Below are 9,913 nucleotides of genomic sequence, written 5' to 3'. Positions count from 1 at the left end.
GAGAGATGGTAGGGGGTGGATATAGGGCCCTCAAGTTACTTAGGCAGTAATTTGTCTTGGAGGTTCAGGGGAGTCACGATCGTTCTAAGCAGAGGCTGATGTGCCCGGCAGTGGCTGTAGGAAGTGGGGTGGGAGAGCAGGGAGGCCAGACAGGGGGCTCCTGTGCCAAATTAGGTGGCGCGATGCTATTGGACCCAGTGCTAACGGTGGAGGTAGAGAAAAGGTTCAGACTCGACTTGGAAAGCCAGGTCCTGATTCAAGTCATTCTTGATTCATCTAAAGCTGATGTTACTCTGCCCTGTTCCTTTATCAGTGGCATCCTTGCCACTAACTGCAGGACCAATTAATATTATAACACGTATTATGACCCGATGGACTGCAGTACCCCAGTCCTGCATGGAGGGGAAACTTTGAAAACTAATAGTGAGGTGAGAGATAAGCGAGTAAGAACGGATGGGATGTTTCATTTATGGCAAACTTAAGCGTTCATCAGAGTCACCAGGGAGGCTTGTTAGGCCACATCCAGGTCCCGCCTCCCTGAGTTTCTGATTCAGGGGGTCAGAAAGGCCCCGGGAGTTTGTGTTTCGGAGGCTGATGCTACCAGTGTCCAAGGACCACACTTTGAGAACCACTGGCTCTCAGGATAGGAACAGAATCCTTGACTGTCTCAAGCGGAGGAGAACCTAAGAGTAATTTACTGGGGCGCCTGCATGGCTCATTCAGCTAATCGTCTGCCTTGGGCTCAGATGGTGATCCCAGGGTCCTGGGATTGAGCTCCTTGTCGGGCTCCCCGCTCCATGGGGAGTCTGCATCTCCCTCTACCCGTTTCCCCCGCTCATATGCTCGCTCTCTCTCAAATAAATAAATAAAATATTTTAAGAAAAGAAAGAATCATTTACTAACTGTTGCAGACCAAATGCTTCCCCAGGGCAGCACCATAAACGTGCGGAACCGGTGTGAGACCACGGGCACCAGAAGGGCTGGGGGCAGGATCAGGATTCCCCGGTGGGACTCTACCCACCCCTTCCCCCTGCAACAGATCGGGAAGCTGAGGCCCACGGAGGCCGTGGCTACCCTAACTGATATGAAAATACTCCATTTTTATTCCAACCTGCAAACCAAACACCAATTACTTCTCTCTCCTGAACCGTGTTGGGATGGGGGTGATTCATTTGAAGTGAAAACAGGCACATGGTAACCACTATTTCTTACATAGAAGAACGTGCCAGGGTCGGGTGCCTACACTCGACTTATAAAATATGTGTCTCGATAGCTCTAGACAATGAAAGTATTGATACATTTCACTTTTTTCTTTTAAGTGTGGTTTCGATTTTTTACAGCTCATTCGTAACTTTGATAGGAGAGAACAGTGATTGGGCTGTGACGAGTGTCCAGGTTTCCAGCTCTGAGTTCCCTTGTTCAGCCACAAGATGGGGTAGTTTACAATCGAATAAGCAGCTCAGTGCTGGCAGAGGCCGGAGGAGTGGGATTCCTGCCCCCTTCCAGAATTTCCTCTCGGTGACTCAGTGCCTTGTAGGGCCTCTTGAGAACATCAGGCACTAATTGTATTTTAAAATCCACCTATTGCAAATGAATTTCCAAATTCTGATTTTTCCGACGCTTACATTCTGAACGTATAATTCCCTCTTATTGCCTTGATTTCTTTGAATGAAAGGTGAACTGTTAGAGAAGACTAGAAGCTGAAACTGTACTTACAGCAGCTTCTTCTAATGAAGGAAAACCCTTGCACGTGCAGGAGGAGGACGGGTCCCCACGGTTCCGCCTCAAGCTGTCCTGCGGCTCAACATGGACCTGCGACTGTCTGACTTCATTTCAAAACATGTATTTACATCAATGTTTTGAACCTCTAATAAGCTCTCTAAATGTTAATGTAGAAAAAAAAAAAAAAGAAAAGAAAAAGGGAGGACTTAAAAGAAAAGGCAAAAAATAAAAAATAAAAAAAGAAGAAGAAGAAGAAGAAAAAGACCAATAATAAGAGCCCGAGACCCAGAAATAAGGCGTTGGGCCTCATTCCCTGCGAGCCTTCGGGGAGAGAGGCTGGGGAGCAGCAGAGCATCCGCCGAGTGAGGACTAGCCCCTGCCTAGGGAGAACCTCCCTGGCTCATGGGTCCAGGCTCGGCAGAGGCCTCTCCCCCCGCCAAGCCCCCCTGGGCCAAGCCCCCCTGGGCTACGAATGCGGTTCAGAGCTTGGCCGCGTGTCTCCTGCCGAAGCACCCAGTGCACCGCGTGCTGCTGACCACCAATCGCAGGAGGCCCAGTGGTTACTCTGCACACTCAGTGCCGACATCCCATGGGAGGGGGGCCTGACAGAATCACTGCACCCCATGAAATCCATCTCAGCGGACCTCAGTACCATCGGAGTACGGACGGGGGAGCATCAGCCCTGGTCTCTTTTGGGTGAGGTAATGCCTCAGAACATGCAACACTAGTTTTTTATCTTTCTAACCAGCACCTGTAGCATTAGGATTCAGAAGGAGCCTACCACGTGGAGAAAGAAAACAAGTCATCTTACCATTATCCCCAGCCAACAGCTAGTATCATTTTTAGGAATTCTATTGTGAAAAAAAAAAAAGGAATTCTATTGTGGTGTGTTTTCACGTGAAGGCATATTTCATGTGGTTGCAATTAGAGTATACATACGATTTCCCAATGGGTTTTCCATTTACTGTCATAATCAGTTTTCAGTGCAGTTCTAAGCGTCATAATTATGATTTTAATGACCTCATAATATTCCACCCATTGAGCATATGTTCCATAATTAACTAGTTTCCATACCGTTAGCCACATGGGCTTTTTAAAAAAATACTATTGTAAACAACATGCCACAAGCACATTTGGGTGCATGCTTTTCTTTTCATTTGTCCCTAGGGTGAATTCTCCAAACTGACTTCATCGAGTCGATGGGCACCAGCTATGACTTTATACCTCATGACTTTCCCAAATGACTTCTCAAGAAGAACTTGGGTCTCCCTGCATCCACACCTGGCACTGGGCATTTTCAATTTTGGAAGCCTCCAGCTTTCCCACAGTCTGTTCCTTAGACGCACATTCTTTACTGTCCCTCTCTGTTCCGGGGTGGCCTTCCTACTGAAGGTAGATGATTGTGTGCATGCACCGTATCGCAGCCCCATGCCCTGCCCCCACTGGGCCTGGCCCCATGGTTATCCTCTGGGCACCCTCAACAGAGTCCCCTCCCATGCTGTGAATGTGCCCACAGTTCCTCAGGGGCCCTCCAGTGGCCCGGGGTCAGTTCCTCTCCTCCCCAGGTATGCTTCTGCACCCCATGGATGCTCCAACTTCCCCTTCCTGCCTCACTCCAGGCAATCTGGCTGCTGCTTCCACCTCTTCAATGGAATGGCTCTTTCCAGAGCCACCAGTGATGTTAACTGCAAAAGTCAGGGGACATTGTGAGGCACTTTGCTTTTGCTCTCTGTGAAGCAAATGACACCTCTCTTCTGGAAACTTCCTCCTGCCTTGGCTTCCATGTCTTCCTATCCTTCTGATGTTTCGCTGCAGATGTCTGCTGTTTTCTCTTTGAAGACTCAGCCCTTAACCATTGGTGTTCCCCCAAATGGGATAAATGGAACGTAAGACAATGCAATGGGGCCTTATCCCCATCCCCTATCTCCATGCTGCCACGTGGGTTCTAAAATTTACAAACCCTAGTGTGTCCTCTATCCTGGCTTTGTGACTCTCAATCCTGGATTCAATCTCCCCCTTCTTTTAGTTCTACACACGTGATTCATGAACAAGCTCGTCTGCTTCCAAGATCATAATCTTCCCTTTGTCAACGGCTTTTCCATCTGTGCCTCCAACACGGTTTTTCTATTGAATTTGACTCTTATCTAAGGTCCTGTAGGTATGTCAGATCCAGCAGGTGCTCAATAGAATCGTCCCGCCCCCAACCTTACCTGACAGTTTACTCATGTTGCATTAATGAATGACACCACTCTCCACCTCTGTGATCAAGTTCAAAAGCTGTGTATCACTACAGACTTCTTCCTCTTCCTCACATCCAGGGCCACTTATTCACTAGGAGCTTGTCCATCCAACCTCCTAAACTCTCCAATCTCTCCCCTCATGTCCATCCTTCACTGCTTCCTGAGTTCACCTCACAACTCTTTTCAACTCCTGCCTGGGTTATTCCAACAGCCCCACAAATGGCCTCCATTCTGTAGCCTGTTCTCCCAGCCATCATGAGAGCAGGTAGGTTCTAGGGCAGACTTTCCTGATTCAATTACATACTCTATCTTCTGCAGCTTTGGGCAGATTCTTTAACTTCTTTCCATTCGAGGGAAACAATAACAGCATCTACCTCAAGGGAGTAGGCGTGAGACAGGATGGGGACTACGTGTGCATATGTGTGTGGCACCTGAGACAGCACCTGGCATATAGTAGGCACTCATTAAATGTTCATTGCTGTTATCATCATCATCCTCTTCTGCACCACCAGGTGGAACTTTCTAAAAGAAAAATCTGGTCCAGCCCGTATGCTACTCAAAATCTTTCAATTCAAACACATTTGTACATCCATCCTTATAGAAGTGTTCTTTGCAATAGCCAGAGGGTGAAAACAATCCAGTGTCCATGGATGGATGAATGGATAAACAAAAGGTGGTGTGTACATGCAATAGAATATTTTTTTTAAGATTTTATTTATTTATTCAGGAGAGACAGAGAGAGAGAGAGGCAGAGACACAGGCAGAGGGAGAAGCAGGCTCCCAGAAGGGAACCTGATGCAGGACTCGATCCCTGGTCTCCGGGATCACACCCTGGGTCAAAGGTAGGTGCTCAACTGATGCCACCCAGGCATCCTGCAATAGAGTATTATTAAGCCTTCAAAAGGAAGGAAATTCTGATGCGTCCTATAGAATGGATAAGTCTTGAGGAAATTATGTAAGTGAAATAGACCAGTCACAAAAGGACAAATACTGTGATGATTGTACTTTCAGGCATCCAGAATAGTCAAATCCATAGAAACAGGTCATAAGGTGGCTGCCAGGGGATAGAGGATGGACGGGCAAATGGGGAATTAGTGTCTCATGGGCACAGAATTTTAGTTTGGGAAAATGGAAAAGTTCTGGAGATGGTTGGGGGTGATGATTGTACAAGAATGTGAATGTATTTACTGCCACTGGACAGTTCACATAAAAATGGTTTAAAAAAGAATATTTTATGCATTTTTTTTGCCAGAGTTAAAAAAAAAACTTGAGTGTCTCCCACTGTCTACAAAGTTGCAACACCACAGCATGTAGCATGTGCTGTAAGTCCTTGAGGATCAGTCTCAGCTCACCTTTTCTGGCCTCATCTGCTACCTCTTCCTGAGCTGCAGCCACACAACACTACTGTGGTCTCTTGGACCATGACTTTGAACAACACACAGCCTCTGCAGGGATCTCCAGTGCCTCACCCTCCATGTCTATGAGGTTTGATTCATGCCCATCTCCTATATTTCTGGTCGTGCTGATGGACTTTCACTTGGAATTGTGAAATATTAGAGACTATTCTAGTTAAACACTCTCCTTTATAGGTGGGGAAAATAGGTCATTGATTTACTTGAAAATATATAACAAGTTGGTGGTACAGCCAAAATAAGAACCCATGCCTCCCAACCATGGACTCATGATATTATACCTTGGCAGCCATGACATTCATGAAAAAGCTAGTCCTGGGCCAGAACAAGGCTAAATGCTGACATGTGGAGGCCACAGATAGTCCCTGAGAACCATAGAGCTCCCAGACTAATGGGGATTCTGTTTGTTGGGACAAACTTGTTCATTTGTTCATTCAATCATTTGTATATCCACCCATCCATCCATCCCCCCATCCATCCATCCACTCATTAATTCATCTGGGAGACAGCATAGCTAAGAACTATGAGTTGCTTAGTCTGAAACCTACCTCTGCCACCTGTTTGGCAGATTTTGAGCAGTTTATTTGCCTTCCTGTGCATCACTTTTCTTATCTGTAAAATGGGGGAAAATACTAGTTACTTCATAAGGTGGTTATAAGGAATAAATGAACATATTAGGGTGCTCAGTACAGTGCCTGGCACATAGTAAGCTAAGGCTTGGACTCGGCACCAAACTGAGGGAGGAATCCCTCCAATTCTGGAAGCTGTAATGCATAGGCTGGTCCATTGAGACCCTTCTCCCCCCATGGCAGGCATCGCAGGCCAGCAGTGATGATGACAAAAGCGTCCGGCAGGGGGGCCTGGATTTCAGAGTGGAGGGGGAGTTAAGCACCCCATGAGGCTTAACTCATGTTAGTGCTCGCGTGTCTCTGAGCTCAAAGTTAACTAAGATAAATGCAAGATTTCAAACAATATTCGGATATTATGCAAATAAGATAGCAAGGTTTGTTTTTAAACATTAGCACAAGTAAAGTTTAAAGTTTATGTGCTTTTCTAATGAGAAAGGCAAGAAATAAAGCCACATGGGAATTTCTGATGATTCATTTAAATGACAAGTGGAATTAGGATGTTGTGGGGGGAGACACTGCTGCTCTTGACCAACGTCTGAAAGCGGTTCTGCCTTTAAACCACGGGGTTTTCTATTTCTCTTTTATCAAAAGCCAGTTCAGGTGTTAGAAATTCTTCTTGGAATATTAATAAATCAAATGGAAAATTTCCCTTCTTTTCATGTAAGAATTTTTCCTGATTATTCATTTATTTGTATCATCTACAAAGCAGAAAAGAATTTCATAAAAGGCATTTTTAAGCTACTGACTGTATTGTGTTAAGGGGGGGAGGGAGTTATTTTTGCAAGCACTGATGAATATGGCTGATTTTAAATTTTCTCTCCAACTTAAAATATCTCTTACTGCAATTTGAGGCTGCATTAAAATGCGATGAGCGTCTGTGCACATGTTTTTATGTGTACCTAAGTCTTCATTTTTCTGGGGCAGAGGCCTAGGAGCGCAATTGCTGTGTCAGCTGCATGTTTGGTTTTATAAGAATTTGCCAAACTGCTGGCCAGAGTGGCTGCATCATTTTGCATCCCCCCCAGCAATGTGTGAGCGATCCAGTTTCTCTACATCCTTGCTAGCATTTGGTGTTGTCACCATTTTAAATTTTAGCCATTCTGGTGGGTACATATTGATGTCTTATTGTGGTTTTAACTTGCATTTCCTGAATAGCAGATGACACTTTCTTGCATGCTCATTGGCCATCTGTGCATCCCCCTCTGCAAAGACATGTCATATTTCCATTCATGTCTTTTGCCCATTTTCTAGTTGGATTGTTGGCTTTTTACTGTTGACTCTTGAGAGTTCTTTACATATTGCATTACAAGTCCTTTATAAGATATGTGGTTTGCTGTCTCTCTGTAGCTTCTCATCCTGTAATATGGGATATTTTATGTACAATGGGATCTTTTGAGGAGCAAAGCAGATGACCACGTGCACTTCAGGAAGATCAAGTTTTCCTTTTATGGATCCCTTTTTTGATGTCAAGTCTAAGAATGCCTCTCCTAGCTCTAGGTCCCAAAGATATTCTCCTATTTTTTCCTAAAAACTTCACAGCTTTACATTCTTAACATTTACATTTTTAAAAATCTGTGACCCATTTTGAATAAGGTTTCTTTCCATGAGGTATGATGTGAAGTCAAGGTTCACTTTTTTTTTTTTTTTTTGCCTATGGCTATTCCACTGCTCAGCGCCATCATCCTCCATTGAATTATTTTTGTACTTTTGTCAAAATTAGTTGGATCTTTTGATCACAGACATGATAGCAGTGTTTGTTTCTAAAGAGAAATGCAAGATTAGTGGAATCAAATATTGGGTATCACCTTCTGTGTCTTCCTCTTTATCAACACAGAAGGTTCACATGCTGTGGTGTACTGGCGGCGAGAGTGATTCATGTAGCAGGGGAGGGCCTGTGTAGGAAAGGCGATAGGACAGGTATGTACGCATGGTGTTAACAATTTAACAAGCCTGAAGCTCACATTTCCAAACCTTGCTGAGCCTTTCCAAGACAGTCACCCTGGGACTCTTTATCCAATTCAAACCCCAAACCCTTTCCATGAACTTCCCAGGACCCCGGGATCACAACCTGAGCCAAAGGCAGGTGCTTAACCACTGAGCAACCCAGGTGCCTTTTGCTTTTATTTTTTAATCACAGGTGGTATTTCCTGTCCTGATGAACCCCACTTTTCCCCTTGATCACAAGCTGATTTTTTCAGGGTTACATAGCAGTAAGTAGGATGAGGTTTCAACAATGACAGACTTACTTAGCTTTGCTACTTACTAACCAGGTGACTCGGGATGAGTTACTCACCTTGCTAAGTCTCCATTGCTTAGATGTAAAATAGACTCGGGGGCATAGTGAGGACTAAGGAAGCTATAAATCCAGGGATCATAGAACAGTGCCTGGTATATAATAAATATTGAATAAATGATAGGGAGTGCTGTTAGCACTTCACTGTTTTGAAAAATAAATCCTTGTAAGTGATGATATTTGAAGTACATGCTGAGGCTCCGAAGGTAATTCCATGAGGGCCAATCAAAAATATTCTGAGCAAAAAAAAAAAAAAAAAAAACAAACAAACAAAAATATTCTGAGCAGTGCACTGAGTACTTTGAAGGGGTGAACTCTCATGGGTTAGGTGATGTTTGGCATGATTGTCAATAAAGTATTTTCAAGGTAGTGATCACTTCTGGGGAGAGCAAGATGATGGGACAGGTCAGGGGCAGACAAGAAGTTTGACAGTACTGGGAATATGTTGGCGAGGCAGGGTGGTGAGGTGACAGGTGTTTGTTTTATTAATACATATGACACAAATCCTTTTTTTAAAAAAAGTATCTATTTATTTATTTTAGAGAGAGATAGAGAGCACACAAGCTGTGGGAAGAGCAGAGGGAGAGGGACAAGCAGACTCTGCATATTGAGCACGGAGCCAGATGCAGGGCTCAATCCCAGGACCCTGAGATCATAACCTGAGCTGAAATCAAGAGTTGGATGCTCAACCAACTGAGCCACCCAGGCACCCAAATTCTTTTGAATAAATCCAATGCTACACAATAAATTCACTTAAAAATTGGTCTCAGAGTTATAGTCATATCTGATACACGTATATGTAATATTTACATAGATGTGCAAAACACAAAAATCAGTTTAGTTCCACACATTTCCATTAAATTTCTGCTGCCAAGTAAGAAAAAAATACATAATCTGCACACATGCTGAGAGGGCTTAATGGACATTGGAGGACCGGGTAAGTTTCAAATGTGGTTAATATTCATCAAGGAAAGTGTGTTGCAAGAGGTAAATCTTTGAGTTATGAAAAATGTAATTTAATGATGGAATGAACCAAATGAAAAATTGAAGTTTCCGGTGGAATTTTTGTACATTCCCCTCCACCTTCAAAAATCCCCAGAATACACTGAGTTCATACTCTGTGTCAATAGCATGCTGGAGGCCTTCACCCTCATCCCCACTGGAGATGAGAAAATGAAAGCTCAAAGTCACACCATATGTGAATGTAGGAGCGGAATATTGACCTCAAATCCTTCCTAGTTTACCACGGCCACTGATAGAGGAAAACAACCAATTGATTGAAGCAGTTGAAATTCATGAGTACTAAGCTGTGATTGTTGTTCTAATCCATTGTCTAAAGGTAAAATGCTTTGAAGTAGGAGACAAAATACTTAACAAAATTTATTTTTGCTGGCCACCAATAAGATGCATTGTAGACGGGTTATCAGTGAATTCATGCTAAATCATGCTGCAAGCATAATTAACAAGCATAAATCTCAGTGGTTTGCAGCAACTCACTCACATCACAGGGTCAGCCATGGCTCTGCTCCAAGATTTATTTACTGCAGACCCCAGCTGTTGGAGCCGCTCCTGTCTGGGATGTGGCTGGTCTTGGGGCAGAGGGAGGGAAAAAGATGG

The sequence above is a fragment of the Vulpes vulpes genome, chromosome 16, assembly GCF_048418805.1.
Source record: "Vulpes vulpes isolate BD-2025 chromosome 16, VulVul3, whole genome shotgun sequence".
NCBI lineage: Eukaryota > Metazoa > Chordata > Mammalia > Carnivora > Canidae > Vulpes > Vulpes vulpes.
Note: the sequence above shows the minus strand (reverse complement) of the source record.